The 27,500-nt window shown below is 38.3% G+C and overlaps 1 protein-coding gene across 1 annotated transcript in view; it reads left to right on the top strand.

The window, feature by feature from the left end:
* lingo2 (leucine rich repeat and Ig domain containing 2) overlaps positions 1-27,500 on the top strand; it is a 215,464-nt gene that overhangs the window by 68,120 nt on the left and 119,844 nt on the right. The window contains exon 3 of the mRNA XM_086085668.1: positions 15,591-15,692. The gene's annotated coding sequence lies outside the window, so the exon portion shown is untranslated. The remainder of the gene's footprint in view (positions 1-15,590; positions 15,693-27,500) is intronic.

The raw sequence follows: 27,500 nt of genomic DNA, 5'->3' as shown, positions 1-27,500 counted from the left end.
GATGTAAACATATTGTGAATGAAATGATCTGCACAAGAGCATGTTTGTTTGTTTGCTTTTAACACATTCCAAATCATTTTGAAAGAAATGTCCAATAAAATCAATGGCTCAGATTGTGTGAGCAGGAGGGGAATCAATGCCTTTCCTATTATGAGAAGTAGAGAAAAAGACCTGATCGGCTTCCAGTCACGCCCCTGCCATCGATTGTAGTGTGGGTACGGGGGAGGGGGCATGATTTAGTTTTGTTCCAAAGCAAGCTTTTCAGCCCATTACGCTCCATTCACCTCTCTTTGGCCGTCTCCATCATCATTAACACCTGCCTGGTCATTACATTGAGCGAGCAGATAATGGGAGCTCGGTTATGGAGTCCATCATTTATTTTCCAAATTACACAGGCTAACGATTCGTGCAGCTGGGAAAAGGGTTACAATAGGTCAGCGGGCCAAAAGGCTGAAGTAGTTGCGACAGGTCGCTATCAAGAACATGAAAAACGCACGTCGATGTGTTCTTTTGTTGTGAAACGTTCACCCGTGACACCAAGTACAAAGCAGAGCACCTTGCTGGTAAATGTGGCCTGACTCCAATTGACCCGAGTGTCACCGTGTGTCCACACAGCAATTCTCTACATGAGGGCACGGCATACACAAAATGAACAAATATGCTGATTGGACGCCAATTTATTGTGCTTTAATTCAAACGTGTTAATCTGAAGATGGAGTTTGCAAGTTTGGTTCAGTTGGGTTCATATCTGAGGTCTTGAGTGTTAGCCAATCAATTGTCTTGTAAAATGGTGTTGTCTTTTTGCTACCAGGAAGACAATAAACAGTAGAGTGAATAGAGCGATGGAATAAAATAGCTACATTAAGTACTAATATCCATTTCCCATAAAACGACACAAATAATGACTAGAAGTTGAAGTTATTGTTTTTTTGGGGTAATTTTTTATGTTATAAAACACTTTAAGAGCTTCTTCGTAAAGCAACATTACACACCAGCATGGTAGCAGCAGAATAAATGAGTGTGACCTTATAAACAAAACCAAGCAACCCCATCATACATCTTATTACAACATTTCTATATCATTACACAACTATGAGCCTATTAAATTAAGCAATTTGTCGCCAGCTTTCCCTTTGGCTCAGGGTGGGGTGGGGGGATTTCACTGCCGCTTCTACATTACCTTAAGTTTGTCATCATTAATTTAGACCTCTCGTTTTTGTGAAGAGTAACTTGTTTTTCCCTATATTAGCTTCCAAAATGTGATCGTAGGGGTTCTTTATAGTCTCTAACGAAAATGGCGGATCTTTGAGTATTTATATGCCAAGTCATGTGTGTGTGTGTGTGTGTGTGTGTAAGTATTGCCATCATCTGCTAGGCAAACCTGAAAGCCAGAACAGGAGATCCTCCGTTTACGTTATTACGTCACGTTTGTTACACAGGTCATTGATTTATCAAAATCTACCACATTGGGTCGCCGTAAAACCTGTCTATATGTATAAATAGGAAATTAAGTCACGTTTCCATAAAATGTCCCCTTTAATTGCGGTCAATGTGCCTTTTCAGGAGTGTTTGACCAAACTGACCTAACCAAAGTCTAGTGGACACTCTATGCAAATGATGATTGCAAATTGTGTGCTGCTCTTTGCTGTGGCCCGCGGATTGATTTCCAGGTTGCTAAATCAAAGAACCTTTAGTGTGTTGCGATCGATGCGTTCCTCATCTGTAACGCGTCTCTGCCAAAATGGCAACCGATAGTCCCGAAGAGAAGAACAGCAGACACGTCAGGAAATGAGTTAGGGTCCTCTTTCCACAAGGACTTTTTTTGCTCGAGTATATCATTTCACGGTCGGCTGGAGTCGCTTAAGATCGTCCGTGAGGAAAGGTCAAGCTTAAGAGATTGCATTTGTCACAGCTGGGATCCCCCCGCTAAATGACTACGGCGTCTTGTCGACGTGCAGCCAATTGAATGAAAGTGCTGACATTTTGATGTGTATTTAGCCTCAACAGACAGAAGTTTGGGGATCTTGTTAAATACCAAACATCATCGCCGCTAATGGTCTCCCGTGCAATCGGTGCCCTTGCGCTTATGTCCTTGGATGCTTACGTTGATGCACCCATATGTTTTTTGAGTCTTGGCATGCTTGCTGTGGCTGAATTTGGTCTGAATGGTTCAGTTGGTAATAAGATCCCAGGTGGCATAATTTCATAAATGTGTGTAAATAGAAAATCACACTGAATAAGATATCATCAGATGAAAATTGTCTGTATGTAGATGTGTAAATGCACACTTACTGATCTTTATAATGTTAACCTTTTTTTTTTTTTTTTTATGGGAGCAAATTCACATACCATGAGGGTAAAAATCACCCCAACACACCTGACACCACAGGATAATTGCTCATGATCATCTTTTCAGAGACGTCCAACAATCGGGCCTTTGCTGTCGTTTATCACACGGGAGCAAACATGCTCAAATTTGGCCTGTTTGTCAGAATGTGTGTAGTCTGCTACAGACAACTTGACTGTTCATACAAGCCGTACATCATATTTGTGGTTTCCCTGCTCTCAAGATGCTTAATATCTGTGTAACATCACTGGACATTTGGTTTAAAGCCTAATATAAAAGATGCAGCTAACATATATATGGTAGACATTAACTCATATATAACTACAAAACTTGTCCGGTCCGCAATGTATACTTATTTCCTTTTATGTGTATGGTTGTTATTGCTTGTTGAAATTGATACATTTTTAGCGCATAGCCAAAAGCATTCTGTAGCTTGAGGCGATAAAAGCATTGATTTCCAGCAAGGACAAAAGGCAAATGAACAAGCATGAACACCTCCTGTGTCATAATAATAAAGCCCTTTCTCTTAAGTGACATTTAGTGCATCCGACAGAATTGAACCAACCCAACTCGCTTACTTTCCCTGTCAACAGGCAGTTTTAACCTTGTGGATCGCCAGCTGTCATCCATTAAAAAAGGACGCTAGTAATATCTGGTCAAAGAGGTTTATATGAGACGGATGCTTTTGTTTAGCTGACCTCCTCTGTCTATAGTCTATATATTAGAGGCTATCTTTTTTTTGTGCTAATGAATCAGTAAAGTATAAACCGTTGCATTAGGATGCATTGACACGGATGTAATCCTTACATGATTGAATCAAATGTTAAAGGCATTCTTTGGCATTATGTCATCCTGTCCTCGAAATTGCTGCTTAAGCGGAAGTACAAACATATTTATAGATGTTAAGCCATTATACCATATGGACACATTACACCGTGACACACACTTGAAACTCATGCAATTCTTTGTTACTTTGGCAATGAAGTACAGGTACCGTGTGCCACATAACACATGGCAGATTTATCGGACGGACTCTCATTGTCTGGGAACCAGTATCCCATTAGCACCAGCGCCAGCACCCATGAAATTGAAGTTTCATTAGACTGACTCTGAAGAGGTGATAAAAAATAGAAAATCATGAGGTGTGGACACGTTAGCACAGTGGTCACTTTGCTCAGTTCCTAGGATGATGCTCTCTCATAGTTTGGCCAAGGTTAAATTAACGGTTTGTTTGTCAATGTTCAGGGTTTTGCATGACTATTTAATGGTAGACTTCACCCTCCCTATATAACTGTATGTTTTGTGTGAAGTACAGAGGCAGATGACAATGGTTAAATAGAATTAACTCATCAAATCTTCCTGAGAGTAGACCTATGTCAATGATCTACTTTAATAGATAACAAATGGTAAGGCACATAAGGGAACCTTATAGGTCCACTCGATTTTATTTTCACATATTTGTGATCACTGGGAAGGACCTTGTAACTTTTTCCTGATGGGGATCCAGTGCATTTAGAGCAGCTATTGACTTTTGTGTATTTGTTTTGATCAGTATGAAGGAAAAAATACATGAAGCAGCCTCTTCTGGTGAATTTTCAACACACAAATTGCACCTCAACTTAAAAACTTTGTCTTACCCAATATTACTACTACTAATGTTACGATGATTACTACTACAAGTACTACTAATACTACTAAAACTACTACTACTACTATTGTTATTATTATAATTATTACTTGCAGTTGTGCTGGCAGTGTTGGTGGTAATAGTGGTGAAAGGGATGGTTGACAATTACATTGATGGACGAAAAAACCCTTCCGTCGATGCTTAGTTTGTCAAAAAAAAAAGGCGAACGAGAAATTTAGAAGGTACTGAGGGGAGTTGTAATTTCCTCAGCAACCTCTGCGGGCACCACGTCAACTTTGCTTGTTTGTGGGCGCAAAATAAATGATAACAATCCTATTGTCAAGTATTCATCATCTGAAGTTGCTACTATAGTTAATTTCGGAGTTACTAATCCACTCAGAAAACATAAATGATTCGGCAGAAATTAATTAGACAACAAATGTATTTAGTAAACACATACATATATCAGTCACAGCCTAAACCTATTAATGAAATGGAATTAAAACGCAAATAAAAGCTAAAAATAAAACATGCAACCTAACGAACTAAGATAAAAATATAATGTAAAAGGTGGACGGGGAAAAGAAATGGAAGCGTTTTGACCTGTCAATCCTTTTATATTTGGATCAAAGTGTTGCGCCAGTGGTATGGTCAGATTGCAATGAAGGCGCACTTGCAAACTGGTTCAGGTGCACGGGAGAGAAAGGGACTCGCGAGCAGCGATTCTCAGTTGAAGAAAACTCCGTTGGAGGCGAGGGCGGTCGGCGCACGCACAGCTGGAATCCCACACCGGAGTCATTGGCTGATGGTGTTGGGCGCACGGCTGACAGGCAGCAGCAGGTCCCCGGTTGGTGGTGAAGTGCTTGCGCGGCGTGGAGGCAGCGGCAGGTCCTCGGATGGCACAAGTTCCGGTTGGTGGTGAAGTTCTTCCGCGGGTGAGAGGCCGCAGCAGCAAAGTCTGAGGCGGGTGAAGCCCAGTTCAGTTGGTTTGGGTGCTGCGGGGCGTCGCTGGCGCACGGCCGGAGTAGAAGTTCGTTTGTCACTGGCGCACAGCGGCTCGGTGCGCAACAGCCATCGTGGAACCAGGTCGGCGGGACGTTGCGTGATTCAGAGAGCGGACGATAGGTGGATCGGCTCTCGGCTGGAACAGACACACGCGCTTTGGGGCGCACGGTGTGGTTGCAAGTCCGGGGCTCAAAGAAGGAAGCCACGTGGTTGCTCTCAGCGTGTTCATCGACCACGTCTCTCGTGATGGTCAGGAGAAGTTCATGGGGCAAGAAGCGTAGGCAAAGAGAGGAGGAGGTTCCTCCGCGCGCTCTTTTTTAAGCTTGTGTCGCAGGGGGGTCAAGCAGTCCCCGCCTCTTGCGTACGCTTGAAGCAGACTTGATTGAATGAGGCCAAGCTTTTGGGATAGCTTTTGGGATTATTATTTTTTTTGATCAGAATTGACAAGCCAGATGCTTTATTTATCATTCTGAAGACATTTCAAACATTACCGTGATCATAAAGTTATTGAATCCGCTAAGCTTCCTAATTAGCTAAATTTAGATGGCTGCACAAGTTACACACATCATTCATTTGAAATAGACATAGAGGTTGTGTACAAAGGTAAACAACAGAAGTCACTTGATGTCAGTCAAGTACAAAGAGTCAGTTTATGTCCCGAATTATGTAGACTTGAGATTAATTACGAGCGACAGGATTCTTGAGGATAATACCGGTAGTGACCGCTGGAGGGCACTGTGGTAGCGTATAACTTCCGAGGGGCGTTGTTTTAAAAAAACACATAACTGATTCCTGTAGATAGACCAGATCATAAAAGTGGTCTTGGGACTGATAAGCAGTCCTATCGCTAGTCTGCTTGCTGAAGAGACTTTTAGATCTCGGTAGGCGCTGCGGTACGTGTTTCCTGTGGGTTGTAAAAACAAAACTCAGTCCCTTGCTGGAGGAAAGTTCAAAGTGTTTTTCCTTTTTGAACTATCTCTGGTTGGTTTGAGGAAACCCAGGGTTAATCAACCAAGGCACGCACACACATTCCCCAGGGGGAAATGTTTAAAAAAAGGCAAAAAGAGAAACAAATTTGAGGATGACGGGCAATATTTGTTACACACTCTTATTTCTTCCTTCACAAGCTTACATAACATCCAGTAGATTCATAAGTGCTTTTATAGGCATACTATTTTCTTCCAGAGCACACCAATCAGTGCAACATTGGCTCTGAAGCTCACCATACATGAGTCAGTGTTTCACTTCAGCCCTGCAATCACTTGTGAGCTTGGCCAGGCTCTCCAAAGCTACCTCGTGATGCGGCAGCAGTATTTCCATAAATCTGACTCAACGCAATCCCCTTTTTGATCGCACGCAATCCCTCCTTCGAACCTGGCCGCTGACCATTTCCCGCCGACAGCTCGTCCAGTTGGCTCGGAGGAGCCGCTAGACGTGATGAGTCTGCTCCACGTTTCCAAGAGATGGACAAATTGGGCTAAGACACGCTGTTGAGTACGGAGGGAAAGCTAATCACTTTAGCCCAATGCTGAGGATTATGTAGTCAAAGAAGAAATGTTGCCATTGTTCCCGAAATGCCAGATTGTGCATTTCTTTTTGTGTGTGTTATTGCTGATATTTTCCCAAGCTTGTTTTAGCCTTATTTGCCCGTCATTGTTTACTGCAAGATCCACGTTGAGGATGAAGCGTCCAATTAAATCAGGATTTGTTGGTATATGCTATCACATCAGGATTGCCAGTGTCAATCTAATCTTGTGTGCATGAAAAAAAATTCAACGAAGAACCCCCAAAAATTTTGGCAATGAATACTAATACTAACATTTTTCATAATGTAGTAAAATATAGCACAACAGCAACATGAGGAGAGTAATTGCTATCCTGTAGTCTGAGAACATGCTTAAAGATAATTTACAAAATGCTAAAATGGTTTCCACTGGCAGGTAGGGTGGCCACTTCCCTAAGGTAAAAAAGGAGATCATATTTAAAAAAATTAATAAGTGTATAACATTTATCACATAGAACAAAAATAAGGAAAAAAAATCGGTATCGATTAATCAGTCAATTTCAATTTACAAAGCATGTTTAATGCACAAGGAAAACTGAATGTGTATAGTTACAAACAATTATAATACAAAAAAATAATAGTGAAAACAACAAATGTTAGGGAAAAATGTGGTAAACAGTATGACATGGTGTGCAGACGACAACCACAAGCTAGTTTCTAACCCAGTCCTCCACAAAGACCAGAGCTAGAAGAACTCCTGTGAGAATAAATAAGACATAGAGTGTAATTGCTGAAAGGGCACTAGCAGTCGCCCTAAGTGAGCGTCCCCGTGGATCTCTGACCTGACCTTCTCTTTCTTATAACACAATGGAGAGCAAAAATCTATATCTCCTGTATATATTTGAGTAGAATCAGCATTCTGTTGTTTTTTCTCTCTGTGCTTTCAACTAGTCTAAAAATGTAATATCACAGACAATCACCTTTTAATGCATGCTGTTTCAGCAAGTTAGCAATATTAGCTAATTCATTTGTATGACAATGTTGTAGTAGTAATAGTAGAGTGTTGTAGTGGTGGTTTTGATAGTTATGTTGGTGGTAGTGGCCGTACTAGCACATTCATAGTAGTAATGACCATTACTATGTGCTCACAGTAGTCCTGTGGTAGTGGTAGTAGTAGAAATAGGAGTAGTAGTGGTATTTTGAATATATTATTCAAGTAAAGGATGTGAATAGAATAAAGACTAAAGATTGTAGTAAAAGGATGTTTTGTAAATGCAGAGGCGAGTCAATGTCATAACTTACATGGGCGATCAATAGAGCAATAGCAGAGTGAGCTGGATGGCTGATTAAACACAATCATATTGTTAGCCCTCGGGGTCGCGTCTGATTGCTTTTAATAAAAGACACTAAGAAACGATCGTCAAGTAGCTCGTCTTGGGCATTTAGTGTGGATAATGTTTTGCTCAAGGACACATCGACACTGCGTCCATAGGATATAAGTCACACACACTTGACGGCCATTTTAATTTCTTATACACACTGGTAGTATGTTAGCATTTCGTTGATTCTCTTTTGAAATTGACAACAGGGCAAGATTTGCCTCAACATGAGTCGAGAAAGTGCTATCTTGCAACGGTATTATCAGAGGCGTAGCTTGCCAGTAGGCAAACCAGGCAATTGCTTGGGGCCCCCTAGTCAGAGGGGCCCCCAGAGGGCCAACATATTTCACACACACACACACATATATATATATATATTTAGACCTGGATGAAGGAGGATCATGGCCAATCAAAGTGGCTCCTCTCATTCCCTTTAAATGTGGCGTGTTGTGCACTAGAGTCTAGACATAGTGGACGTGTGCACTAGGAGAAGAGAATGCCTCCATCCCAGATTTTTATGTATGCATTTTCTTTGCGGGGTTTTTGACAACATATTGGATTAGTGAAGGCGTACCTAATGAAGTGAGCACTGTGGCTTTGTGCTATGGCATCAAACCACCAGTGTTTCTGAATTTGTTTTGGAGCTTCACAGCAGGGTTAATATTAATCTTACTATATCCCCGTTTCTTTGACTTTGTCATTATTTTTGTAACTCTAATTTCGATGGGTGTCGGCATTTCTTTTATTGTTTGTCATCTCTTTCTTGTCACCTTCTTTAACATTGTTTCCCTTTCCCCTTACTGTTTTATCCAAACTTTATGCTACCGCCTGCGAGGAAAAGTTTGTCCCGACTCGTCTCTGACATTTACGCGACCTTTTGAACCAAATCCCCCCTGTCTCTCCTTACCCTCTCTGTTGCCTTCTCCTCTTTTTTTCTTCTTTTGCGTATGAAACACACACTGCCAAGTGTTGAATTAGCTTCTTGTCTAGTCAGTTTGAAGAGACACAGATAAAGAAAAGGAAATCACTGAGGATTTTTTAATTCTTTTCATAAAGTCTCTCCAGCGCTCAAGGCTTAGTTCGTATCATGCTAAATTCATGTAGCAGTGAATGTCTGTTGTCCCTGGCAACCATCTGAAACTAATAGCATGTTGCAGCATAATCACTGTAGAGGGGCAGTGCTAATTATCTTGAGTTCTAGGTGATATAATCTATGGAGTTATTGCGCTCTACCCAGTTTTTCTTATTGAATTCAAAGCAAAGGTCTAAAATGACTGCATTTCAGTGTAGCTTCTTCTGTCTTGTCTGCAGGAATTAAAGTTGTTTTCATTGTAGATATTTTGTGGCGTGAAACGATAGGGCAGAAAGCTCACAGTTTGGTACATATCTTTGGATTGACCCACAGTTCCGTTTAATAGTTTGTCCTATTTTTGTGAGGTTTCAGCAGATTTTTTTTTTACTACTTTTTTAGCAAAGTGCAAGATCATTACTGGGTCATCCTTTTTGGAAAGTGCAACAACAATAGCTTCTCATCTTTTACAGAAAATACAGTAATAGTTGAGTTTATTTTTTTTTAAGTGCAACATAAATAGTTTGTCTATATTTTCAGAACATGCAACAGCATCAGTTGATTTCCTTTTTGGGAGACAGACAAACAATGTATAAGGGTAAAAAGATTAAGTAATTACATCATTTTCTTTTTAGGAAAGTGTAACATCACTAGCTTCATTTTTAGAAATGTCAATCAATTGTTTATTTTTGGAAAATGCAATGCAACATCAGTTGTTGTGTCTGCTTTTTAGGAAAGGTCCGCACAATGGTTTGCCTACTTACTCGGGAGTAGCAACATAATTATTGCACTGCATTTTCTTTTTCGAAAAGTGCAACATCAATGCTTTGACATATTTTTATATAACTGCAATATCATTTGTTTTCATTTTCTAAAATGTAATATTAGTACTTTGACTACTTATTAGTAAACATAAATAGTTTGTCTTTTTTTTTTTTTTTTTAAGAAAAGAACAAGTATAAGCAGTGTCCTTTCAAATGAGACCACAAGTTTTATGCTAACATACATCGCTAGCCAGAGGCTAACTGTACTGTTTGTGTACGGCATCAGCATGTGGCTGTAGTGCGAGTCAGCTACACTAACTGTACCCTAACAAAATGTCCCATACCAAACTACTATTCATGATTACACTGTAGCACGTTATGAACTCCTGGTATCGTAGCTGTCTACAGAACCGTGCCATAAATCACATCGCATGTAAAGTCTGATTGCAAAAGGGATGCTGCAAGATTGAATGCAGTTCAGCCCTCTCCAAAATCTACCGTATTCTCTCTCAGTAACACAAATCATGCGTCTCTCTCTGTAAACCACCACCAAATGACATCTGTTCTGGAAAAAAAAAAATTGAAAGGCAGAATGTTCCCTTGAAGAACACGGTGAAGTGACTTAAGCCTTGTCGACAGCCGTGGTCTTTTGTTTCCCCAGCCAGGAACCTCGCTAGATGGAATCGATCCGACTTCACGTCCCTGCCATTTATCTCTGGCTTCTCCTGTTTGATCTGCGGCTGTCAGTTTGAGAAATGACCGGCGCGCAAACCTTGCACATGGCCAAATTCCGGCCACCCCAAAAAACACTAGGGGGACATAAAAGTAATTCACATTAAAGACAAAATCAAACATTAACAATACATTGTTCAATTCTGACTTCATGTTGCAAATCTGTTAATGCAACATTGTTAAATATTGTGTAAAGTCATGAATATAATTTCATTAATGTTTTCTCCAAGCATTTCTTCTATAAAACATTTTCCTCATAAAACTAACATTTTGTTGCAGGAAAAATTGCAATTTCTTCTTGTCAGTGTTGGACCAACTATAATACGTGTATTTAAACAATCATTTAAATACTGTACATTTAAAACAAATGCCTTTGTATCAGCTTCTCAATGCAAGGTCTGGCTGCACTACTTCCATTAGATTAAATCAAAATTTAAATTAATTGTTTTTATGTATGTATTAAAGCGAGGCAAGACTTATAACTCATTTTCCAGTATTAGATTAGGCATTGTGTACAAAGAGTAAAAGTGCAAATATCTCTGGCATCTTATTCCCTGAATTTTCTTTTAAACCGATCAAAATAAGAACCTACCACGGTAAACACCATTATCGTATAAGACGTATCCCGTGCGTAAATGAAAGCCGCCTTTATTCATTTGTTTGTTTACGGTCCAGGTTAGGGATTATCCACAAATTACATTTCCAGAGTGAACAATGTCAATAGTGAGTTTGACGTAATTTGAGCCTCTGTAACATACAACTTGCAGACGGTCCCTAACTTCGACTCGCTATGAGCCGGCCGGCTGAATGAGTCGGCCACAACTACAAATCTTTGGCGTGTTCTCGTTGGCTGTACTTCTTTTGAAGAAGTGCTTCTTTGCTATAGGAAGTAATTCCACCTTTGATGTCTACTGTGGGACGCAATAATTCCCTCGTGAGTGGCTTTGTCATATATGCATTGCGATGATCACGTGACCGTCCAAAATGGTCGATACTGTACTTAATGCAAAAATATTCGTAAAAAGTGCTATATAATCATAATCGCTCAACATAAATTAAAAAAAAAATCATGGAAGAGTTGAAATGAACCATTTCACAGAATAGCTGGTTAGTTTTTCATAAGTCTTGTATTCCTTGAAGTATATTTATGTATTAGTTTATTATTTTTGGCTTGATTTTTTTTTTTTTTAATACTATGAGTTCTTTGAGCATTTTTTTTGTATTTGTGTGTGTTTAAGGTACGTAATTTAACGTTTTATATTTTACATATTTTTTCATCTTATGGGGTTAAATTCTTTTTTTTTTTTTAACAATTCAAATATAGAGAATAAAATGAATTGGATAAAAACAAATGAAAAATTGTGAAGGTATATAAAACTAGTATTCAGTCCTGCTCACTGTTATTGGCACCCCTTAATTTTTTGCATGATCTCTTCAATATCTTCAGAAATAAATGGAAATGTACCAAATTTATATCATCAGGACCTTTTATTTGGATGTCCAAAGTAATTAAACAAAGGAAATTGTTCTTCAACTTACATCATGTAATTCCAAAGAAGAATTAGAAAACAGCATGTGCAGCAAAAATGGCACCTCTTTTTGATATTTAGTTGCACACCCTTTGGCAGTGATGACAGCTTCCAAACATTTCTTCTAGCCATTCCCAAGCTTCTTGCACTTCTCCGCTAGTATTTTCCCCCACTCTTCCTTTGCAAATTCTTCAAGCTGAAAAGTTTGCAGATTTCTTTTCGCAATGGCACATTTCAACTCATATCAAAGATGAGAATTTTTGATTTTTTCGGATTTAAATCAGGAGTCATTGCTGGCCATTTTAAAACAGTATTTTTTTCCTTTTTAACCATTCCTTTGTGCTTTTGGATGTCTGCTTTGGGTCTTTGTTTTGCTGGAGGACCCATGACCTTCGACTCAAACCAAGGTGTCTAACACTTGGTAGGACATGTCTCCCTAGAATGTCTTGATAATTCTCAGAAAATATGATTCCTGTGATATGATTAAGGCCTCCTGTACCAGATGTAGCAAAGCAGCCCCACAGAATGATGGATCCTCCACCATGCTTAAGTGTATGGAGGGTGAAGCTTCATTGCGCTGTCTTTAAACAAACTGTTAGCGTGCATTGCCGAAAAGCCCTATTTTTGTTTCATCCGTCCACATAACATTTTCCCAAAAGAATTGTGGTTCATCCAGGCACTCCTTGGCAAAGGTTAGCCATTCTTTTTTATATCTGTCTCAGGAATGGTCTTAACCCATGAAGCCCTGTTTTTGGTTCTGTGTGTGGCGTATGGTACTTCTTGAAACCATGATCCCAGATATTTCCAGGTTGGTTTTCAGGTCTTTGGATGTTTAACTGTGGTGTTTTTGCCACCGTTCGCACCAACCGTCGAATACTTCAGTCATCCCCCCACCCACCCACATCAATGGAGATTCTTGACAGTTCCATGCTCGCCAAGCTTCTTAATAACGTTACACACTGCTGAAACAGGGCTACCAAAGTTTTTGGAGATGGCTCTATAAACTTTGGAGGTCTTGTGTTTGCGAATTATCGCACTTCTGATGTCCTTAGACAGCTCCTTTGTTTACATGACTGTGACAAAGGAAAAGGGGATAAAGGTGGCTTTTTAAATCATCAAAGTAATCATTCATTGGTTAATTAATGTCAATTGGGCACACACAATTTAAAACAGGGAAATCTCATTTGTGATTTACCAAAGGTGAGTCACAATGGTGTTTCCATACTGATTTAAAGGAAAGGGTGCCAATACCAGTCACAGAGCACATTTTAAGTTTTCTATTATTTCCGGCAATTGTTTGTTTTAATTTTTTTTTAATTATTAGGTATTTCGGATAAAACACAAGTTCTCAATAAAACATGTTTTTTTTACTTGATTAATTTTTTGAGAAGATATTCCACATTATGTACTTTACCCTCATGGGTGCCAATAATGGTGAGCAGGACTGTATGACTAAACAAAAATATGAATACAAGCCATATTAAATTACGGTTTACTTATATTTAATTGTTTTATTTTAGGGTGACTTTACTTAAATTCACTTAATTGTATTTTACTTTGATATAACAAAATAAGCTTTATTTTGGGGGAAAATATGGGAATTAAAAAAAATCACAAATCACATAACTATTAAAATGCCACTCCCCCCTCCCCAATTATATTATAAAATACAATACAATTAAATGCATTAAAGCAAATATGACAGGAAATATATATTTTTTTACATATTTTTTTCACCCACTGCCCCGCAAAAAAATCTAGCTATTAGATTGCCTAAATAAATACAAAACACAGAAATGGAATTATTGACTAAAGGCTGTAGCAGCTAAGCCTTCTCATGCCAATTTCACAGGCTTGTACTCTGATCCTGTTGGCCGTGTCTTTCTCTACCTGAGCCATTTATGAGACCCAGATTCCAATCCTCCGGGAGCCTCATTAAGCCTTTTCTTCAATTAAGCCTCCTCGCAAATTGCCGCGTAGCGCCGCGCTCAAATCACTCCTGGCGGTGGCTCAGCAGCTGCCCTTGTAAAGCACACACAACACACAATCTTCTTCTACGTGAAGATTGTGTCGATTATGTGCAATTCTTTGATTAATTGTGACTTAAAGCAATTGAGGAAAAATGGCGAGCGCTAATTAGCTGCAACCGGCAGAAGTGTTGTTGATTTAACCAAACATTTTATATACAACATTTTCTATTCAGCAAAATGCTAAATCAATATTTCAACATCTTTTTAGCAGCCAAACAATAAATGAACAATGTAGAAACGAGCAACATAAAAAATTTTGAAACTTCCTTCACCAAATATTTAAAAAACAAAAAAAACATTCTTGGCTGAGTGCCTTCTTTTTAGGAAACAGAGAACAAACACAGCAGTAATAGTAACAATGGAGACACGTGATAACATTAAATGCATACGCCCATGATCATTTTTGTGTTACTGTTTTTCCCCCTCCTTTTTCCATCTAATCACACTTTCTGAGACTTAACATAACCCACTTTTTTGACAGCCATCAAGGTGTTTGCGCCCAAGTCCCCCAGACATAATCAATAATGGCACTGACAAGTTTGCAGATGATAATCTCTGAGTCATCAAAGGCGGGGACAAACAGCTAAGGCGGCAGGGACACGTCAAATGTTATTTTCTAGGAGTGTTGTCAGCCTTTATCAATCACGTGCTGTTAATATATCGAATATGTCGACTTTTTGACTCTTTTCAAAGCATCCTGTTTGGCACTGGCCAAAATGACTTGATTTAAACTCAAACATGGATGCCCCTTTTTTATATATATTTATATATATATATATATATATATATATATATATATATATATATATATAATTATATATATACAGGTTTTTGGTAATTCAAGCCCAGTCAGCTTTATTTGTATAGCACCTTATTATGTAAAAAACTACTCAAAGTGCTTTACACACACACACACGCACACAAAACACCCACTCGCTCCTCCTTGCGAGATTACACCACTAAAGTTCAGCAATCTTCATTCCAGGAGGTTGCCAAGCTAACCCTAAAAGTAAATATAAAAAAAGAGGTCAGCCATAAAAAATAACTATTACTAGAAATTTGGAAAGTCAATGAATCTATTTGACTCAGAACATAGCTGGATGGTTAAATATGCAACGGGTCGATTTGACCCATGACTTTTTTTGTTTTGTGTGTACTAAAGAAAGAAACATAACAGAAGAATTAAGAGCAAAGTTCAGCAGTAGTCAAATTCAACTTTGAATGGGTTAACGGTTAAAACGGGTCAATTTTACCTGCAACAAAAGGTTAGTCATACAACTTGTCAGTTTACTCATGAACATTTTTGGGTGTATCAGAGGAAACAACTGTAACAGGAGAGTTAAGAGCAAAGAAAAATCCCACTTGCTTGTCATCCCACGTTGCCAGGGTGGCACAATGAGCCGACGCGGCTTTGCCGTTTAGGCGGAAAAATGAACAAGTGGGCCATGCGAGGACGGCACGTTTGGCTCCCGCTCTCGCTCGGACTGACATTTCTTCCAGGATTGTTTTATTCCGGATGGCGGCGCATTTGCGGCGGCTCGGTTGGTCCAAGTGGGCGAGCTCACTCGCCACGTCACCTCTCATTTGTTTCTTCTGCTTTCCAGCCCGCAGTCAGGAACCTGAAAGGAGCGTCCCACGCAAGCCCAGGTCTCGGATCGACGTCTTTAACGGTTGGCGAGAATTTCCGACATCGGGAAGCCTGGCAGGTACGACAAGACGCTGTTTTTGTAGTTTCTAGTCATGTGACTCATTCACAAGAAGCTAAAGTTCAATCTATTGATATGATAATGACATAAAAGTGCAAAGCCAAGAATCACATTAATTCAAGGTATCAAAGTACGCTTTCAGGTCCATGATAGGATTTCACCGTAGGGTTTGTGTTTCAAGCCAGGCTGAGGGTGTAAATTTGGGTTTCAAGTCGGTTTTGGATTAACGTTTAGGCCATGCAGGGTATCAGAGAAGAATTTCAAGGTAGGGTTTCAATGTAGGGTTATGGTTTCTAAATGGGCTTAGTTTTTTTTGTTGTTTTTTTTACATCAGGGCCAAGGGTTAATACTGGGTTTGATTCCGTCCTTCATTGACCGCCAGGTGGCAGTGCTAAACAGCACAGTGTCATTTTAAACTGGGGATTAAAGGCAGGGTAGTCCTATGTTAAGGTTTCAAAGAATATGTACCGGTAGGCTTGCAATTTACGCTTTCATGCAAGTGTTGGGGTTTCAAAGTAAATATAGGCTATCAATCCATGTGTTGGATTTCAAATTGGCGTTTTAAGACAGGGTTTCAAGCCTAGGGTAGGGTTTTAGATTAGTGGTAAGGTTTCAAGTCAATGTTAAGGTTAGAAAGTTGAGTTGTGCATACAGAGCCAGTATCTCCAATACCAATTAAGGTTGATACATATGCAAAATTTTCTCTTTGTTGAAAAAAAAACCCCAAACAAACTTGCACAAATATAATAAATTAAGTGTAAATAAATAAACAATTTCCAAAAGCTTTAATTCAATCCAATTAAATTCATTCCTTTATTTAACTAGGTAAGAAACTCATTGAGATTAAAAATCTATTTTCCAAGAGTACACCTGGCCACAGGGGCAACAAAGACACACAATCATTACAACAATTTAAGACAAACAACAATATCTATTCACACAATATAGATATATATATACACAAAATCCTCATCATACTATCAATGAATTCAAAGAATTTGCTAAAACTGAAATAAATAAATAAACAGTTGCGTTCCTTTACAATAGCCTTGAACTCTCAATACATTCAGGCAGGTTTAAATCCTTCTGTAAGGTATTCCATGATAAGGGAGCAGCATATTTGAAAGCTGCCTTTCCCAACTCTGTCCTGACCCTAGAAACTGTCATTTTTTTGAGGGCACAAACCATAAAGCTGTTGTTGTTGATGCAAATATACACAAAGGTAAGAAGGAAGGAGCCCAATCATATAAAAATAAAAACAAACCAGTGTGAGAGTCTACGGATTTACAGAGATGGATACTTTGCGACAGCATGAAGCATTGGTGTCAAACTCCGGCCCTGGAGGACCGCTGTCCTGCAGGTTTTGGAGGTTTCCCTCTTCCAACACAAGCTGATTCCAATCAGCAGGATCGTTATCAGCCTTATGCAGAGCTTGCTGTTGAGCTGATCATATATCAGCAGTGTTGCAGAACGGAAACATCCCAAATCTGCAGGACTCCGGCCCTCCAGGACCGGAGTTTGACACCTATGGCATAAAGCGCACAATGGTGAACACGATTTCCACAACCAGTAATAAAACGCAGAGCACAATGGTACACAATGTCCAATTTATTCAGGTGTTGTGCTGATGCATTCGTTAAAGTTGCATTCATTTAAGTTAAAAAAAGAAGACACCCTGTACAGGACAAAGGTTTAGGTTTTTGTGCGCAAGTCCGGTGAGCTTGAGGGATCTGAGGCTGCTAAGTCACATGGCCGAAGACCCCAAGACACAAGAGGGGAGGGAGCGTGTATGGGAAGGGTGCAACCTGTACCTGCTTAGACAGACGCTAACCCTGTCACCTGTTTGTGCGGAACTAAAACTACAGTATCAAACTCATCACGCCGACCACAAATTGCCATCATGCTTAGGGTTTAAAATAAGGTTTTCAGCCCTGTGTGAGCGTTCCAAATAAGAGTCACAGTTTTGAATTAGGGTGCCAAGCGTTAAGGTTTCCAGAGTAGTGACGGATGCACAACCTTGACACCGAGACTTATGTAAATAGAAGAAAATATATTTTTAAATAGCTTCCCACTGCTTTGTTGTCACACCAGTAAAACCAGTATTAACCAATGCAGTCCTCATGTGTTGTAAGTGGACGTTTCAAATCACTTTAATCTATCCTAATAGCTTTTTTATTTGCCACAAATCCCTCGTGCGATTTTCCTTTCTTTCTTTTTTTTTTTTCCTCTAATGCCGCCTTTGGCATAAACAGTGCGGTGCGACTGGAAATAGGACTCAGTGACTCACAGATTAGTTTGATGCTCAGAATGCTAACTTGGAACGCTCAAATGGGGACAGAAAGGAAGGGAATAACAGCGGCGACATACACAATCTGCGCTAGGCAGACAACATTAGGTACGCCTGAGCCAATATGGACAAAAAATAATCACCATCATTTTGATTGATATTGAAATCGCGATTAATAAAACGATAATTCACTGATTTGGAAAACTTAGTTTCCACAAAAGATTCGCAAACAAGACTTAGGGTTTCAAGCCAGCAATAAGATTTCACATTAGAGTTTCAAGCCATTGCTAGAGTTTGAAGAAAGGTTAGGGCACATTAACGGGACTCCTAAAGGATCAATAAACACATTTCTGTTAAAAGTTACACACACACACACACACACATGGCTATGCACACACGCAAACATGCACACAAAGCTCATCCAAAGGCCTTTGTCATCCTGCTCACTGCCGTTATCGTCACGCTAACGGATGTTTTCGCACCTGGCAAAGCTGTTCTCTTCTGTCAAGGCCACATTTGAGTCACGCACACACAACATGTCAAGGTTGCTCATGCTCATATGAAGGCAAACTTTATAATCAACAATTGCGTTTTTGACACAGATGATCTCATCAATCATGACATGATGATCACGTTTTACACTGTGAATGTACGCCTCATACATACGCAGCAATATTTGCTGTTATTCATTGTAAAAAAAAAAAAAGAAGTTCTGTATGCTCTATGTGTTCTACGTAATATCCCGTGCGATTCAAAAATACGGTTTGACCTTGGTCTTCTTTGTACTTAATCTTAAAGCCTTTTGTATCTACACACTCAAACTCTTAAACATACTCTTTAAACTCTTTGAACGTACTGTGCACGTACTGTTTGAAGTTAGTGAAATAATTTTCAAGCGGATTTCAAGTGAGAAATTTTATATGCATCCCCACTACTCTGACCACAGTATTTTAATTAATATTGTATTTATGGAATAGCTGAGCCCTCAGGCACTGCAATGTAATTTTCAGTCGACAGCAGGTGGCAAAATGGCCGCCCACTGAGATGGTGTATTTTGCTACTTATTTCATATTCCACATAAACAATACAATGTTTGAACTAGTAGAGGCGCACGAAACACATTATTGTAAAGAAAAAAAATGACTTGACTTTAATTTGGCAGCTTGCTTAAAAGAGCTCTGCTAATTTTTCATTTGAATTTATATTTTCACCTTTTCTGTCATTTTTATTCATTAAGTATGTATTGTGTGTTTTGTTGTGTGGGCCCATTGAAGACTGTTTTCAGCAGTGTTGGCCCTGATATTTATTAGAGGAGAATTTTGACGCTCGATAGTCGTTTCTTTGTGGCAGCATATTTGCAACAGCCCTGTTTTGGTTGAGTGGAAAACGACGGCATTTTTGGATTGTCTATGACGGTGCGGCTGGAGGAGCTGCGATGCAAGGAGCATCGGAATCATGGAGCCGTATAATAGTCAGCGCTCAAATGTAAAGTGAAGCAAGAGAGATGATAAATGGGACTGGAGAATTCACCTGTTCTTACCGCATGAGTGTTACTTGTCAATACACAAACCTCCGGCTGTTGTTAAACTGCAGTTTGTTTAATTTCAGTTTTAATTTGTTCTCTGTTTTTCCACAAGTCTGTGAAATCACATCCAAGGGTCCTTAAAATGGCTGATAAAAAAAAAGAAGAAGAAAGTCTGTAATGACCTATCTTTGCCTGTAGGTAAAGATGCAATGTTTAAATCATGCTTTTTAATCTATGTGTATATTGAAAAGGTTTATGAAAGATCCCTGTTGGTAAGATATATGTGCGGATTATCTGTGACCACCACATTTCTTTTTGATATTGTGCCTTTCCGGCTGTGTTTTTATCGAGGAGGGGGTGTGGAGTGGGGGGGGGGATGGGGGGTAGCTCTTATCTGGAGCAGAGGGAGAAGATTAAGAACGAGGTGAAACGAGATTTGTGTCATTTGCCACAGGAAGTCTCGAGGAAAACACCGGACCCCCAGTGCTGGATGCCGTTTTTGGGCAGGTAGGGGAAGGGGGGCCATTAACACGGAGATGGACATAATAATGTCTCCTAGAGTGCACTGAAAGCTTTATTGATAGCTGTGATTCAAAATGGACATAGCCACATGGAGCGCTTATGAAAACAGTGTGATTGACTGCATGCTGCATTGATTCCATATAATCTGCTGCCGTAAAATACAAGACAGGCAAAATTCTGTTTTGTGTCAAAATACACAATTCAAAAATACCTCACAAATAAAATAAGGTGTGAAATATGAAAAAAAAGTGAGAGAAAAAAACAGTGTCGTTTCAGTAAACGTTGCAGTTTTTGCTAGTGGCAAAATAATGTATGCAATTGACAAAAAAAACAAAAAACATATTTTGTTTATTTTGCTACAAAACTAGAAAGTAAAAACTCTGCCACAGATTGGCATTAGCCACAGGTGCTTCCACTCGACAGGTGGAGACAAGCTTGTTTACCTGCCTGTTGAGTCAAAGCACCTGTGTATATATAATACGCAGGGTTTTTATTTTCTGTACCTGAATTCCCCAACCCTGTATACAACTCACTGCATCAGTGAACTTGTCGAGAACTAACGATTTGGCATTTCAAATAAAATATAATAGTTGTTTTTATTTTATCAAAAACACAATAACACTGATTATTCTGTAAATGATGATTTTTTTAGGCATCAATTGCACTCAATTGCACTCCCTCCCGAGCACTTAAAAAAAAAAAAAAACTGTTTATCTTCAGTAAAACTCAAAATTGCTTTTTACTCACACTTTAGTGCCAGATGCCCGTTTGATGTACAACAAAACAACAACACCAATTCATAACAAGTGAACTTAAAACGCTAAAATGTCAGCGAAAAAATGATGCTGCCAATTATCTTCTCTGTGACATCTAAAAACAAGATTTCCCATCAAATAAAGAAATGGATCAGCAGCTCAAAGCAAATCAACAAAAAAAAAGACAGATTTTAGTGAAAAAAAGTGCTGGAGGCAAAGCTCAACTAATGATGTCTGTAATTAAAAAGGATTGTCATTGAACGCACCACGGGCTGCTCTTCCATCTGTTCATTACTGACTGAGTGGCTCATTGAGATCTTTTTACTACGGGAGCGTTTGATAGAATCTTGTCCTAACCGAGTTAGCCTAGCCTGGTGGCAAGTTTCAAAACAGGGTATCAATAGGATCTCAAAGAAGGGCTTTAAACAAGGTTTGAGGAATTGGTGTTTCAAACAAGGGTTATGGGGTCAAATTAGTGTTTCAAGCCAGAGTTTGGGTTTCAAAATGATGTTTCAAGCCTGGCTTAGGGACAAATGGAGGGCTAGAAAAAAGGGTTCAATTCCAGTTTCAAAAGTGGGGTTCACGTAAAAAAATGTGTCCACAAATGTTTAAATACATTCTGATTAATATGGCATTGTGGTATATGAATTAAGCAGCAAAATTGACCCATTTTTTATCCATAGTTGGTGGACATTTGCCACTTGCTGTTGACTGAAAATGACATCACAGTGCCTAAGGCGGAGGTCACCAACTCCGGCCCTTTTTTTTTTTTATGTTTTCCTCCTCCAACGTGCCTGATTCAAAGATCACGATCGTTGCTGATGAGCTGATAATATGAATCTAGTGTGTTGGAAGAGGGAAACATGCAAAACATGCTAGATACGTGCCCTTAAGGACCGGAGTTGGTGACCCCTGGCCTCAGGCATCAGCTTGCGAATGTCACATGACCAAACCCCAAAAACCAAGTGAGCTGTGATTGCTTGCTACCTGAGGATGTCATTTTCAGTTGACTGCAAGTGGCAAAATGGCTGCCCCCAGAGATGGATAAAAACGGGTGGATCTGGTTGGTTAATTCCACAAACACAATATTAATAGGAATGTCATATTCAGACTAGTGGGAGCGCAAAAAAAAAAAAAATCTGCTTGAATTCTCATTAAAAGAAAATAACATCAATTAAGTGCTGTATTGAAAAATATATAATTACATCATAAGAAATCAGCCGATGATGTGGGAGAGATGCACATCTCTACTGCTTTCTTCTGGAGTCAAAATGAGGTCAGCTGTCTGAAACTCACCTTCCTATGCAGGCATCTTATTTTTATGCATTTCAATAATTGAGTGGGGGGAAAAAGTGCAAGTTGGGTCTTCACACACCTCAGCTGTGGCTTTTGGCACCAAGGCAGTTGTTGGTCTGTCACATGGTGTTTTCGTTATAGATAAATCTCACCTGACTGCACTTCGACGTCCATTGCATCTCCATGTACACAACAGTCAAAGTCAAAGCTGGGCTGTCAAGTAAGGGTTTCAATGCTTGAAACCCGATTTTTAAACAAATTACGCTTTGGATTGAAACCCTAACTTCAACCTCACTTTGCAACCCTAAAACTGGCTTAGTAACTTACTTGAAAACTCAACTCTAAAGCCTAAACCGAGTTTAAAACCTTAATTGAAAGTCCACTTTGAAGCCCTCAACCTTCATTTGAAACCCTACTTTGAAACCCTCTCAACCTTTGCTTGAAACCTTAAAACCTTTACTGAAACAATACTTCACAACCCAAACCTATCTTGAAATCTTCACATCAAACCCTAACCCTGTCTTGAAACCTTATTTTGAAACCCGAACCCTAGCTTTGAACCCTAACTTGACTCCCTACTTTGAAAACCCCAACCCTGTCTTGAAACCTGACTTTTAATCCCTAACCTTGCCTTAAAACCTTAACTTGAAACCCCAACCCTGTTTTCAAAAATAATTTGAGACCCAGCTTTGAAACCCTAACCTTGGCATAACATTTTAACTTGAGACCCTATTTGAAACCAAACACTGTCGTTAAATTATTACTTGAAACCTGGAACCTCTTATACAGCCCTACTTTGAAGCCTTAACCCTGGCTTGAAACCTTAACTTGAAACCTTAACGCTGTCTTGAAATCTTAAATTGAAACCCTACTTTGAAACCCTCATCTCACCTGAACACCTAAACTAAAATGGACCCCAGCCTTCATTTGAAACCCTAGGCTTGATCGACGTATTACGCCTCCTAGTCTCATTTAGTTTTTCTTTCTTTGATGTTTCATCGTATGTTGCCATGGAAACACGGCACTCACACCGGAGTCCAATCGAGCAGCTCCTTAACGCTATGATATACACCGTCTCCCCCGTCAGGTGGGTGGGGGTCTTTCTTCTGTAATGATGGATGCAATTGAGTGTGAGCAGCCTCCTCCGACATTTAATGGTTTGTAATCAAAAGACGGGGCACGGCCCTCACCTCTTCTAGTTTGCTCTCATTACTCTGGCAAATGAAATGCGACACAGGAACCTCCCACTTGATTGGACGGATGAACCAGACCTTTATGTACCTTCAGGGACCTTGGCTAGGTGGGTCCTGAGATACTGCATGTGCACAAAATGGTGGATGCGTGCATTAAGAGTTGCTTCTGTTTCCTCATTTGAAAGCCTTTTTTTAAAACCCTAAATCTGACTTTGAAACCCTAATTTAAGGCCCAACCCTGGCTTAATTTGAAACCTGAGCCTCATTTGAACTCTTAAACCTGTCATGAAACCTTAATTTGAAACTCAAACTCTATTTTAAAACCATAAATTGAGACCTACTTTTGAATCCTAATTTGAGACCCTAACACTTGTTGAAAAACCTAACCCAGGCTTGGAACATAATGAAATATAAATAAACTTGACTTGAATCTGAACCCTTGAAACTGGACTTTAAAACCCAAACCGAGGCTGGAAACCCTCATTTTAGACCCTTTTTGAACCACGGCTCAACACCTTAATTTAATACCCGACCCTTGTTTGAAAGCTCAATACTGTTTTGGAACCCTACTTTGAGACCATAATTCTATCTTAAAACAAACAAACAGTGTTAGAGTTGAGTTTAAAGTTAGTGTTTCAAAGCAAGTTGATTTATTTTTGTTTTTGTTTCAAGCCTGGGTTATGGTTTTAAACAATGGTTGGGCTTTCTAAGTAGGGTTCGTTAACATGGTAGTGATTTAGCCATCGAACCATGGTTAGTTCTACAAATTAAGATTCCAAAGTTGGGTCCAAATTTAGGAGTTTCGGAAAGAGTTATGGTCTCAAAATAAGATTTAAAGCCAGGAATATGGTTTTAAATAGGGATCAGGCATCAAATCAAGGGCTTGAGACTAATAAAATATTTAGATTACGAAAAAATGTGTTTTACTACAATAAAGTCAAAACAAAAACAACTTGTGTGGGAATCCTCCATTGAGCCACATAGAGGCAAATGGCAGTTAAGCAGCACAATCCAATGAAATAAACGTTTCATTCGACCATGCGAGAAATTGCCTTGAAATGAGCCCTAAAAGAGGTCAAGCGCTCCATAAACACGTGCGCTTGTGAGGCGGACGACTTTTGTTAAGTGGAAACATCCATCAAGCGCCAGATGTTGCATTGCCGCGTTACCCTGTCAACTCACAGTTGCTTTCTCTCGCCACTAAACGAATTGTTTTGTGTCTGTCCAGGCGTTTGTCTTTAACGGCCAATTCCGTGCGATTGTGTCCAGATGCTGTGGCTGTCGAGTAGTAATATTGCAATGAAGTCATAGTTTTATTCCAATTGTTAAACATAATAATAATAATGATAAAGAAATGTGTGTGTGTATGTATGTATATATATATATATATATATATATATATATATATATATATATATATACATATATATATATATATATATATATATATATAAATACAGCATAATAAAAAAAATCTATTAAATATTCTCCTTTTTTTTTTGAATGCACGATTGCAAAAGTAGCAAAATACAATCAGGCCAAAAATATATCTTGTATTGAAGTAAATAAAGAAATAAAATGTATAATATAATATAATTAAAGTTAAGTTAAAGTTAAGAGACAAATGTTACTAGAAAAATTTGTATGCTGACAAAAGAAATCCTTAAATACAGGAATTAGAATCACAAAAATACAACCTGAAAAAATAAAACAAAAATAGTTCAAATATTACAACAAAACACATCATTTTAAGAATTGTTTTTAAAATTTGACCAGAAACATATGTTTATGTTTTTATATATTTATAAGAAAAAAGTCAAAATATTATAAGAAATGAGTCAAAATATTACCTGAAAAATATTATGCTAGAATATTCACCGAAAACAATAAAATAAAGTAGGACACTATAAAAAAAAAAAATGGAGGCATAAATCCCCCTCAACAACAACAAAATCAAACTCTGCTTCAAGGAATTTTACCTATTGTGGGAATCATGTAACATATCACCCACGAAAAGAGAGGCACTGTATTCTGAGAATAAAGGCAGCATATCATGAGACTTGCGTTAAAATATTACCAGCTTTATTTATTTTTCATCATCTTTAAGAGAATTTAAATTTAATTTAAAATGTGCAATATTAGAAGATTACTGTCAAAATATTTTAAAAATAATAAATTATTTTAGAATGACATTAAAATGAACATCATACTGGAATTTGGGGGAATAGAGTCAAAATATTTAAAACGTTATTTTTTGTATATAAATGTACAGTATGTGTCAATTTATATAAGGACTGAGGTGTAAGGCGTAAAATATAAGTGACAAATGGTACTTTGAAACGTCTGTATGTGCCGTGGGTGGGCCTCACGAGAAAATAACAACAGTGAGAACGTTGTGCAAAGGACTCCCTTGAAATCAAATGTAAAACACGTCTTCCCGCCGCCATCTGCCTGAAAGTAGTCATTATTTCAAGGTCACATCATCAAGGTGGTTTCCAATATGAATAGTCAATGTGCACCTTGTGTCAAGAGCAGGAACATGGAATTATGCACCTATGTCTACATAGGATACATTTAAATGTTTGCCACACACTCCTTGATAAGGTCAGCGATCCAACAAAGGCGTTGATGTCCAAAGGTCTAAGGTGTGTGACGCTGTTGTGGCTCGAGTGTTTATGACACGCTAGTCCTTGATTTGAGATCTCATTTTACATTCAGATGTCAATGTTACAAGAGTGAAGCCTATTGGCATCTATTTTTGCGCCCAGTGCAATTCTGGCTTAAGGTGAGGTGTAAATCTACGCAGGGGCAGGCTAGACAAAGTTTTGGTATTTTGCAGCATAACACATTTACAGAAAGGTGTTATGCACCATTGTGTGCATGACCACAGCTAACTTGTTGGGCAGCCAATCGAAGCAATCCTCACATTTCCTTTATAGAGTTGAGTTAAATGAGATTTATGAGATTTGGACAAATGGTGTCCAACATTTGTTCCATTTTAAAGGTCAAAGGAAATACAAAGTACTAAAGTCAACATATTACAAGAAAAAAATATAGAATTATATATAAATAAACCATTGGCTAGTGTAGTCAAATCCTTACCATAAAAAATAGTATGATAAAACAAAGACAAAATATAACCGCAAAAGATATGTACATTGTAATATGATAATGTCAAAATGTGAACAGGAAAATAAATCAGCATTGTCGGGGTTTTTTTGTTTTGTTTTTGGTGGGGAGGGCATGAGTCAAAATATAACCAGGAAAAGAGTAATCTGAGAATAAAGTACTTTAAATATATTTAGCTGAGGAAAAATATTTTGGGAAAATAGTTAAGATTTTCACAGATAAAACATACAGAATTCAAATTAACATTGACTCTTAAGTATAGATCTATAGTTTTTTAAATAATAACAAAAATTATACGATGGTGGTATGAAAGAGGTTCGAATGTGAACGTTATGTAAGTAATTGGTTCCTGGAGCCTGGAATGCCGTTTGACTCAGCACAAAGGAGGATTTTTTTTATTAATTAATTTTTCTTGTTTTGTTTTGTAGTTTTGCTGGCTCAAAGCAGCGGAATGAATAGGTGAGAAACGCTGCAAAACGTTTGACCCAAGTCATGCAGTTCAAAGAAATGCCATTCAATACTAAGGAAATTTATATAAACCAGACCGAGAAGAAAATCATCTAAAATGATTTAAGACATTTAAGAAATCTCATTATTGTGGCATTTAACAAAATTAATTAATTGACCTGAAACAGGAGATGTTAAGTCTGATTTGACTTCAGACAGTGAGACAAAAAATAAAATGTATGTTTCTGCACACACACACACACACATATATATATATATATATATATATATATATATATATATATATATATATATATATATATATATATATATATATATATATATATATATATATCATTTTACTCAGAGTCAAAATGCAATACAATAAGTTACCAGAGAATAAGGAGCAATTTTAAAATACCTCTCTTATTACAAGAATATGTTCTTTTTTTTACACTATAAATAATGTTGTTATACTACCAGAAAAAAAGTCTAAATATTAGCATACAGTATATTACAAGAGTAATGTAAAAATATTAACCGGAAAACAAAGGCAAATTATTTCTCAAAAAATCTTAATATTTATGAGCCTGAAATAAAAATACCCCCACCCCCCAACAAAGGATTCATTAAATAGTCACTTTAGCATCATCT

This window comes from Leptonotus elevatus, chromosome 9, assembly GCF_054856555.1.
Source record: "Leptonotus elevatus isolate MCC_2025b chromosome 9, RoL_Lele_1.0, whole genome shotgun sequence".
NCBI lineage: Eukaryota > Metazoa > Chordata > Actinopteri > Syngnathiformes > Syngnathidae > Leptonotus > Leptonotus elevatus.
This window is presented reverse-complemented; position numbering and strand designations above follow the sequence as displayed.